The sequence below is a fragment of the Cornus florida genome, unplaced genomic scaffold (assembly GCF_030987335.1).
Source record: "Cornus florida cultivar Cherokee Brave unplaced genomic scaffold, ASM3098733v1 CherokeeBrave_3.0.0_Hap2_Chr07, whole genome shotgun sequence".
Taxonomy (NCBI): Eukaryota; Viridiplantae; Streptophyta; class Magnoliopsida; order Cornales; family Cornaceae; genus Cornus; species Cornus florida.
This window is the reverse complement of record NW_026775577.1, coordinates 48566027-48577710: the sequence shown is the minus strand read 5'-3', so window position 1 is coordinate 48577710 and position 11684 is coordinate 48566027.

The following is an 11684-nucleotide window of genomic DNA, read 5'->3' as shown; positions in this document are numbered from 1 at the left end:
TGTCCTCTCTTTCGCCGACCTCCGATCATCTGGTACAAGAAGTCAACGACAATAACGATTCCATCAACACTAAAATGGGATTGAGAGACATAAAAGAGATCTTTGATGGAGACCGGTTACCGGAGAGAGAAAAAGAAAGAATCTATGTTGGAGAACCGTTGCCGGAGAGACAGAGAAATCTATTGGAGAATCGTCGCCAACAAGCAAGAGAGCAGAGGCGATGCTGCGTTGCAGCTGTATATATTTAGGGTTTTCATACTGAGTATAAGGAATCCAATGCTGATAATATTGTTCTTATATATTTAGGGTTCAAAAGGGATCATTTGCAACACTACTTAAAGGATTTGAGTGATTTGGAAGGATTTGAGTGATTTGGATTCCTACATGCATCAACCTCACCATCATTCACAACCTACCAATCAATCCACTGTTCGGTGACTCTCCCTAAAACCAACATCACTCTCATTGTATCCTTTATTTATGGGAGCAATTCAGCTTTTGACAAGAGAGCCATTTGGTCTAACATCTCACATCACTGTAATGACCCGGTTATTTTCTTCCTTTTCCCTTTTTCCTCAAATTTTGTGGATAAATTTTTTCCGTTGTCTTTTCTTTTCTGTGGATGGTTTTTCGTCGCTTAGTGTCATCTCGAGTGCTCAGAATTGGTTTCTGAGACTCTTTCATGTGAATTGACAACTTCCTTTGAGGACCGAGTCATTTTTGCATTTTTCGTTTTTGGACACTATGCGCTATTTCGTCTTTTCCCTATTCTGTCATTTTCCCTATTTCGTCTTATCTCCATTTGTCAGTTTTTGGCACAACCTCACTTCTTGTGCTTGGAGTTGGTTTTTGACTTCACGTATCCTTATCGTGAGTGGTTTCCACGAAATACGTATCTTTACTTTTGTAATAAAGTTCTCTGGTTGCTCTTGGTGCCCATAGGGACATGGATGCATAAATCTTTGGAATTTATTTTATTTCTTGGGATGTTTTTCATAAATATCTTTTGAAGATATTTTATTTTAGGGGCATCTAAGAAAATATCTTTTGGAAGATATTTTCATTTTGGGGCAATTTCGCAGTTAACCCTTTTTGTAGGGGGCCATTGTGCAATTAATGAAAGTTATTGCAAAATGTCTCGTCTGGAGCCTGGATCCTCGTACATGATTCATTTTCACTTTTTGTTGACTTGTAAATTCATAGAATTCTGTTCTGATCGTTTTTCTCCAGTTTCAAAGTTTCTGGACCCGGTTGTCGTCGAACTTGTTCGGGGCATAACTTTCTGCTCGGGACTCGGTTTTTGGCGCCGTTTCTTCCTTTGTTCATATTTTCTCATTTAGAATCTTTTTCATTCACAGAGTTTTGCCGTTTAAGCGCGTTTGCTCAAAATCCACTTTTTCGGACCCGGTGGGGCCCTTTCGGGGCACTTTTTGTGATTTACTATAAATAGGTGCCTTAAAGAAGAAAAATCAGATTTTCTTCTTCTTCCTCCTCTCCTTGTACGACCAAAGGCAGCCATGGATGCCCATGGAGCTGCCATCTTCTGTCTCCTCCTTTAACCTACTTTTCCTAAGTGAAAATCCTTCGGCCTTTGCATTTGTTGCTCGCCTCGTTGTGCTACCATTACCCCTTATTAGAAACCATTTTTGACCAAATTTTGAGTTTGGGATTTAGGCCAAGTTTGGATTTTCATGGGGCTTCTTGGAGATTCATATAGATCGTGTTGTCCCCGACAAAACCTAGGAGTTTCGTCGGATTCGGAGCCGTTTCGTTTTGATGGCTTTTGAGATTTTCATCTCAAATTGAGGTAGGAGGTGTCTTAGGATTATATTTGTGTTGTATTGATGATTATATATGCTTATACACTTGTATGCATGTTTTGTATAAATCTTAGAATTTAATTTTAATTAATTTCTTTGTAAAGGATTTAATGCTCAAGGATATGTATGACTTGGAATTGAATTGTAATATGCTAGGAAATTATGCTTGGATATGTTGGTTAACATATATTAAATTTGGCTCATTTGATTAAGAATTACAACTTTTATTTAATATTTATCTTTAGTGAAAGTTTAATTCACATGGTCATAACAAGCATAAAATCAAGTTGTAATGTGATATTTAGATAGGCCTTGGCATGTTCTCTAACATATCTTAAATTGAGAGCATTTGGAATTGTTTAAAAATCTAGAGGAAATTAATTAATTAGCTTAATTAATTTTGTTTTAAGTGTTTTAATCACTTAATTAGTCGTTTGGAGTTATATATGTGATGACCATGACATGTCCTTCAACATATATTAATTTGGGGTTATTTGGAATTAATTTAGAATCTAGAGAATTTGATTATTTTTGCTTAATTAAATTCTATATATTTGCTCCATGGATTTTATTACGTTTTGGAAGTTGTTTCTATGTTTAAATCATAGACTTGGACTTGTTGTATGTTCACTTGGTTATATTTTGAGAATTGGATAACATAGTTGTTATATTAATATTCATGAGAATGTGTTTTCCTTAATGAATATGTTGTTGCCTTATGTAAGAAATTGCACTCTTTGTATTGGACATTTTTCATGCCATAGTAGTTGTGGACTTTGTGCATGTATTGTATATGTTTCTAAATTTGGTTGTGCTTGGTAGATAGTTGATATCTTGTATATACATGTTGATATATACGTTGTTGCACAACTTGTTGATTTTGGAAACTTGGGGATGTCGTTGTTTGGCTACGGCTAGGACTTAGTTTTAGTACGGGGGATTGTCCCTCTATATAGTCTAGTGTGCACATAGGGAGGTTACCCGTGGGCTAGTAACCCTAAAGTAACTATGGTATTGGTCTGATCCAGCGTGACGTCCAAGTATCCACTTTGGTTGATTTCGCATTTCGTTTGAAGTTGATAACTATATGATGTTATAACTTATTGTTTCTTATTTGATTCTCCACTTTTTGTTGCAGGATGTTAACTTTGTGAAATCATGCTTTATGCGTTGTATTGGAAATTCCAATGTTGGTTAAAGTGTATTGATATCATGATTTGTGTTTTGATGTTCAAATATGGCTTAGGAATGATCCTATAAATTCATTTGGACCATAGATGTTAGGTGGCATGACCCATTTTGGTAATTCTTGTGTTTTAGATTTCGAGTTCATAACTTTGAAAATCTATGTTTTGTTGCTTTGTATAACATGCTTCCATGTTGTTTGAATTGCATGAATGATGTGTTTCATGCTAGAAATGATCTTAGGTAGTTTAGGATGCTCCCCGAGTCACACATTGACGTAGACGTTAGGTGGCATGAGCCCTTCAACATGTTTCACCATAAGGTGATAATTTGTAAAACGCTAGGTCGATGCATGCTCACTTCCTACGAGTAACTTTATGTTACTCACCCACGTAGTGGGGACATTTTTCAGGTATGAAGACTTGGTTCATGGTGCTCATTGCTCCTTGGATGGCTTATAGTTTTTAAGTTTCCATTTTATGCAAGTGTTAGCATAAAATGCCTCTTTGTAACCTTATGTATCAAAATATGTATTATTTGATTCTATATATGTAGTGTGTACATGAGTTCACTCTTTACAATGTATTTAACATGTATATGATGAGGCCGGAGGCCAATGACATGTATCTTGTTTTCTATGCATTTTAGTTTTCGAGGTTTGTTATGGAAATGTTGAAAAATGCTAAGATATTTCTTCATTGCTTTTGCATCGGGTGTGGGAATTCCATTTTTATTCTTTCATAGGGTCTCATTAATCATGTTTGAAGTGTGGCCAAGGGCCAAACGGTAATTTGAAACCATTTGTCAATTTTGGTTTTCCTTTTTCTCATTTCAAGTTTATTTTTGCCTTTTTGCCAGTTAGGGGGTCAGATTTTGCATCGGTGGTATTTTTGAGCCATGGACCATTGTAGCACATCTTATTAGGTAAGTTACATTTGCGTGCATGGTCGTTTACGGGTAAAGCTTCTTCTTTGGTGAAATGAGCCTTCTACGGACTCATTTTACACTTTTGTTGCATATTCTGACCTAAGGGTATTTTGAAAATTTTCTTTGGGAAATAAATTCCGTTCTTCATATAGTTGAATAGAAAATGTGATTTTAGGGGGGGTTTCTTCTTTGTATTTTTCCGGGAAATGTCGTCTTGGTATCGGAAATCGATCCCGAAGTTCAGCTCTCAGTTTTTAAATTTAGCAGCTTTTTGGACCCTCTAGACCAGTTTTCTTGGAAGGGCAATTTGGGCATTTTAAAGTGAGTATTTTTTTATTTTCCTCTTAAGTCATATAGAAAACTCAATTTTGAGGGGGGTTTCTTCTTTGTGTTTTTTCAGAAAATGTCATCTAGGCCCTCAAATTTCTATTTTTTCCGGAAAAACCCCTGATGCCAGGTTTTTGGGTCGCACCCTTACTGCCCCTTCACATCTAAACGTTTAGATGGAGTCTCGTAACCTATTACATGAGTGTGGGCAGCGTTTTTGTCACTGTTTTTGGCCTTCTAACCAGTTAGATAGGCCATCTAACCGGTTAGATGTTCTTGGGTTTGCTATTTTTGACCGTTTTGCCCCTTCTTCTTCCGTAAGCCATATCTTCTTCATCCGGACTCCGAATCAAGCGATTTTTGAGTCTAAGTTCATTGATTTTTCGTTGTCTTTCCAATGGTGTACTCGGTGGTACCCACTTTTAAGCTGGAAATGACAATTTTTCCCCTAGGTTCAATCTTGTTCATTTTTGAAACATTGCTTCCCCATTTGATTCCTTTGGGTTCCGTGACCTCGTTGAGGGTCATAATGGTGTCTTAGAGCCATGTTGTATCTCTAGAGACCGTTGTTTTGTCTTTTGCTTCAGCATTTCGGATCCATTATCGGGTTATCTTTCGGTTCATCACTGACGCACCGGGTTGAAAAACTTGGGCCGTCACAATCACTCTCTTCTCTTCTTTACTTCTCCATGGATGCTCTTGGGGGACTTCAACATTATCCTTCACCCTAGTGAGAAAATAGGGGTAATGGGATCAGAATTGGATTGTTGCCATACCAGAATTAAGAGATTGTCTTCATGAGGCGGAACTAGAGGATCTCAAATTTTCTAGAGCCTATTTTACCTAGTCCAACAAGGGGTTTAAGTCTTGCATTGTTAGAAAGCTGGATAGGGCACTCATCAACATAGAATGTAACCCCATTTAGATTAAGCTTAGTGACCACAATCCCCCCAAAAAGCTTCCATTTAGATTCTTCAACTAATGGTGCTCTCATCCCTTTTTTTTCCCCACTGTTGCCAAAGTTTGGAGTTCTTACATAAGAGACGTTACTATGTACCAAGAAGCTAAAGTTGTTGAAATGTGCCCTTAAAGAAGAGTGCAAAGTCAGCATCATTGAGATTGGCTTCCATAATTCAAAATATTAAGGATTATCTCAAGGCACGTCAAGTTGCCCTTATTTGCTATCCACTTTACTAACATCTCAGATCCCATAAGAAAGCTCTTATTTCCACATTGTTCTCTAAGATAGAGGAGGAAGAGAACATGATCAAATATAAGTCAAGGGTCTCATGGCTGCATAAGGAAGATAACAATACCTCCTATTTTTTCAAGGCCTTCAGTTACAAAGTTAACACGAAGAATATCTTTTCATTGTATATCTCTAATGGGGATCATGTGTAGGGATCTCGGGCCATCAAGACTGGGATTTTGAACCCCTATCAGGATCTTTTAGGCAATGACCCTTTCCATTACCCTGGTATTTGATGAGCGCTGAATATTGAATATTTGAACCCTTAAAGATGCATGAGTCAAGACCTTAAGTAGTACTTCTATCCAGTTTTAGATTGATTTTAGTTTACTTTGCTTTTGTAGATACTTTCCTAAAGAAATGGATAAAACCTACATTTTAAGATGAAAAGACTGATATTGAAGCTTACATACTTGTCACCGATCATCTGAAGCAAGCTTGGAGTCAAAATGGTGATTTTGGAGAAGTTCAAGTGCCAAAGCTCGAGCACAAGTTCCTTAGCTCGAGCACAGAGTCAACTGAAGCAAGAAAAATAACCAAGGCCAAAAGGCTCGAGCATAGATCTTTCTGCTTGAGCAGAGATTCAAGGTACTCAATTCTTTGCAAAAAGGCTCGAGTACAAACTCTCTCGGAATATGAAAAGACGCTTTGGAAGATCTATGTTACCAGACCTCTAGCAGAGACCAAAAGGCTCGAGCATCATTCATAAAGCTAGAGCAGAAGTCCCAAGGCTTGAGCACCATGAAGAAAATATCCTAAAATATTCTAAGTGTTAATGAAAAATGGTGTGGGACGGGACCAAAGTGTGATAAAATGTGGCTAAGTTTAAATTTGTAAAATGCCACTACCACTTCCAACTAAAAATAAAGTTAGCGTGAGTAGGGATCGTCCCAAGGGATCGGAGGTGTATTTATGACAGAAATTAACGTCGGATTAGTAGGTCGAGTGATCAAAGCTGATTGGTGGTTGTTTAGTTAAACTACAATGCAATTAAAGATTAATACAAGTAACAAGCAATCTAGAAAGTAGGGAAAAGATATAAGAAGAGGTCTTGGGGCATAGAGACACTACTAAGCTTCATTTCATCAAACACTTGCAATTATACATTAATGGGAAAATTTAAATTGTAACTTAGGTGTATGTGACATCAATTGAAACTAAGCATAGAAGGCAAATAAGTATAGTTCGTCTAGTCAATTAAATGAATAGTACAACCTATCAAATGAGACCAAAATTCATTCAATTAAACCATAATTAATTCACACATAAATATCTAGAGAAATACACTTTTTGCATTCACAAGTATGAAACACCAAGAAACAAGCATGGATTGTTCACCTACCTAAGAATTTAAAGCAATTACACTACACTAGACAAGGGACATGAAATTAAACTAATTAAACTAGAAATGTGATACAATCCATCAAGAAACAAGTGTGAACCATCAAATAAATCTCAAGAGTGTTCAATTAAGCATTATGCCTTGACCATCATTAGATTAACATCATCAACATATATAGACATGCATCAATTCCATTAAATCTAGATAAAAAACACATGAATATCAATTCTAGCATACATAGACATATGACGAGAGCCAAATGATCAATTGAAAACATTAAATCATACAAATCAAGTATAGATTACAAGATCTATATCTATCAAAATTTACCATGAATCATAAAGCTCGGATGTACTTAACAACATCAAAATCGCCAATAACCAAAACCACAAGTTACAATTAAACATGATTGTCAACTTGGAATTGAATGCGAAATCAAATAGTGGAAGAAGACTTAGACATCTAAGCTCGGAATTCTGCCGAGACCTCAACGGTTATTCCGGGCATTAACCCGCAGGGAAGACTACCCTAAATGCGCACTATCTCAATAGGGGAGAACTCATACCTCCAGCACTAGAGCCAAACTCTAGCCATGTCACTTTCAACAACGATGTCCCAAGACTCTAAAATAAACCAAATAAGTTCACAACTTATACATAATTTATATAATGCATGAAAACACCTTCCATGCGCAAGTGGGTTGAAACCACACAATCCATACCTTAGAGTTTCAATTCTAAAATGGCATACATAATGTCAATTACAAAGTGTGCAATTCATCACACAAGGCAACAATATATTCCATAAAGAAAAAATATTCTCATGAATACAAATATAACAACAATGTTATCAATTACTCAAAACATAACCAAGTGAGCACACAACAAGTCCAAGTCCATAATTTGAATATAGAAACAACTTCTAAAATACAAATAGATCCATGGAGCCACTAGATATAATGTAATTAAACAAAATAATTAAATTCTCTAAATTTCAAATCAAATTCAAATAACCTCTAATTAATATACGTTAAACAACATATCATGCTCATTACAAATATCAAATCAAAAGTGCAAAATGAGCAAGAAGATGTCATCAAATAGAATTTAATTAATTTAAATCAATTAAATCTCTAAATTTCAAAAGTTGTTCAAATGATCTCAAAGTAATATACATCAAGCACTAAGTCATGGTCATACCATATATCAAGTCAAAAATGAAAAACAAGCAAAACACAATTAACTAGAATTTAAATCAAATTAAATTCATTTAATCTCTAGATTTGAAACTCATTTAAATCATCCTAATTTAATATAGAACAAAGATCATGTCATGGTCATGCCATATACCAAGTTTAAAATGAGTTACATACAAGGTATGATAAATCATTAATTTCTCAAATCAACAAAAGACATGCATCCAACTTATATATCACTACAAAAGCAAAGAATACCCTTAGGTAATAAATTATAACACCCCCTACCTCACAAGAGGATTGTTCCTCTTGAATCCAAGGCAAATCAACACAAAATGACAAACCCTTCAAGGGTTATAAAGAGGAGGATGAGGGGAACAAAAAGTATTCCCAAGGTTAAGCTTGGAAATCAATGGAAGGCTCTCAAAAATCAAAGTCAAGCTTAAGGCTTTAAGCTTCATCCATGGAAGCTAGGGTTTTTGGTGAAGAAGATAATGAGATAATGTGAAAAAAGTATGAGTGGATGAAATAGAAATCCTCCACTCACTATGTGATCCTACACCATGGTCAACATACACAAGTTTAGTCAATTGCACAAAAACCCTCCTTTAAAACCATAATCCCAAAGTGACCCAAAAATAATTGCAAGACTTAATTGTGAACCTACACTTGTCACAAATCCAAAGTTTCTTCCTAGACTTAATCTCAAGCCTACACTTGTCAACCATCTAAGCCAACAAGTGCACCAATCCTAGGCCAACAAGTGGGTGAATCTCCACCCTCCAAATGTCACAAAATGATGCATCCAAGTCACTCCACCTCAATGCCAACAAGTGGCACCATGAGAATGTAATACTTGTCACATTTTTCAAAAATTACAAAAAAGTCATTTTCCAAAATATATTTCAAATTAAATTATGGTCCCTAAGACGAAAAATAATTACTTTGTTTAATTACATTAAAACCCCATAAGTTAAGAATAATTACAATAAAGTATATATCCATCCCCTTTATAAGAAAAGTAAACACTTAACATGCTTTTCTAAGAAAGTAAAAATACACATGGCATGGAATTTAAATATCATGAATGCACGAAAAACCGGAATCAAATCTGAATACGAAAAGTAAGGTTGTGTAAGGAAAAATGATAAACGAGAAAAAGATGAAAAATGAATAGTGTCCGGAAAAAATAAAAAATATGGAAATGACACAATCCTCAAAGGAAGTTGTCAATCTAAGAAAAAGAGTCTCGAAAATCATTCCAGAACACTCGTGATGACATCAAGTGACGAAAAACTGAACACAGAAAAGACAACGGAAAAAAAATATCCGTAAAAATCTGAGAAAAGGGAAAGGAAGAAAAAGACCGAGTCATTACAAACTATGCAAAATAGATTTCAAGCCCAATTGAAGGTGTGCTCGTGGTGCAATCATTTGGAGGTCCTAATACATGAGGTCTGACCATTTGGGGGTGACATTTGAGTAGGATTCTTCCAACTTCTAGGGTTTCCATCAAGAACACCAAGGGGAGGAAGATGAATCCAACCATGAAGAGAGCCCTTGAGGGTTGGATAACAATAACCCTGAGTGGCTAGATCATTCTCTTGGGGTTAGAGATAGTCCTAAGCATGTTTCTTAAACTTTAATACTTTGTAATTAGTGGGAATTTGTGTTGTAAATATTGTATTGACCACATAGTAATATAAATCTTGTTTCTACATGATTTGAATAGTTTAATACTTCCATTTAATCTTTTAATTCTATTCATATGTCTTTGTGTGATGGAATGGATGATTATATACTCACACTTGATTCTTTACATTTGATGCATGTCTATGTGTATTAAAATAATGGATCTAGTGTTGGTCAATGCATGGTGCTTAATTGATTACTGTAACGACCCGAGTTATATTCAACCCGGTGCATTAGCGGTGATCCGAACGTAAATCCAACAATGAATCGAAATGCGAATGTAAAAGGTAAAACAATGGTTTTTAGGGATACTACATCTATAAGACACCAAGGTGACCTTTAATGAGGTCACGGAACCCATAGAAACAAGTGCAGAAGCGCCGTTTAAAAAATGGACAAGAACAAACCTAGGGATAAAATGGTCATTTCATAGAGAAATGGATGCTACCAAGCATACCATTGGAAGGACAATGAAAAATTAATGAATTTAGACTCAAGAATCACCTAATTCGGAGTTCGGGTGGCAAAGACATCAAGTCCCGAAGTCGAAGAAAGGGAAACCTTATCCCGGTTTGGACCAAATTCTGACACTACTTCACTAAAATATGAATAACTTGAGCTACAAATAGAATCTGAAGCTCTAATTGGTACCATTGGAAATCTCATTTCGACGCGGTCAGTTTAGACTCAAGAACGGACCAATTCGGAGTTAAAACAAGTGAGATATGACCTGTTGAAGAAGAGTGTCCAGTGTAGGAACAGTACTCGCGGGCGCCCGCCCAAAACCCGCGGGCGCCTGCCCAAATGGGCAGAACCGTGGGAAGAGGTGTGGGGCAGCCCTGAAACTTGGCGGGAGCCCACCCAGGATCCTCGGGCGCCAGCCCAAATGGGCAGAAACAACCCTAAGTAGCAGAAACAGTGTTTTAGCAGAAAATTGAGTTTGCAATGCGGTTTTCGAGGTCAAAACGACATTTTTTGGAAAAACACGAAAAAGAAACACCCCCTAAAATCACATTTTCCATGTGATGGGATTGAGAATGAAATGTATTTGTCAAGGTAAAATCCACAAAATGCCTTTCCATCAGATTTGTAATTAAAATGTCAAAAAGTGTCCAAAGGAAGTTCATTTCATGAAATGGTGCGTATTTTGCCCAAGTGAGCATGCACGCAAATGTATTATGATGAAATAGACGTGCTACAATGGCCTACGGCCTCATGGGACGTTATATGCAAAATATGACCCTTCAATGGATGAAATCCCTTAAGTTCCACATACAAACTATAAAGATAAAGTAGCATACATGGCATATATGTGTCCTTGGCCATTGGCCTCATTATATACATATTCTAAGAGTGTCAAAAGGTGCACTTAAGTGCACATTATGTAACTTAGACAATAAGTACAAGTTTTATCAAAGTAAGCAAAGTAGGACAAGATATGCTAACATATGCATATTATATGTCATCAAAAATACTTTAAGAACTCTAGTAAGTCTAAGAATGCGGTGCGTCCCACACTAAGGCTTCTTTACCTGCAAAACACCCATTAGCTCAGGGGTGAGTAGACAAGTTTACTCGTAGGGAATGCATGGGTTTATCTTTGTACCAAGTTACAATCCAATGCCATTTAATTCATGCTATCAAGTGACAATAAAACTTTTAACATAACACAATGAGATGTAATTTCACAAAGTGAACAACTTGGAATTTAAATGCGAAATCAAACCAAAGTGGATACTTAGACGTCACGCCGGATCAAACCGACAATGTGATTACTTTAGGGTTACTAGCCCATGGGTAACCTCCCTATGTGCGCACTAGACTTGTAGAGAGATTTTCCCCCGTACTAGAACCATGCCCTAGCTGTAGTCATAACAACGACATCCCCAAGTTTCCAAAATTAACATTTTGTGCACATTACATATATATATCAACATAACATATATA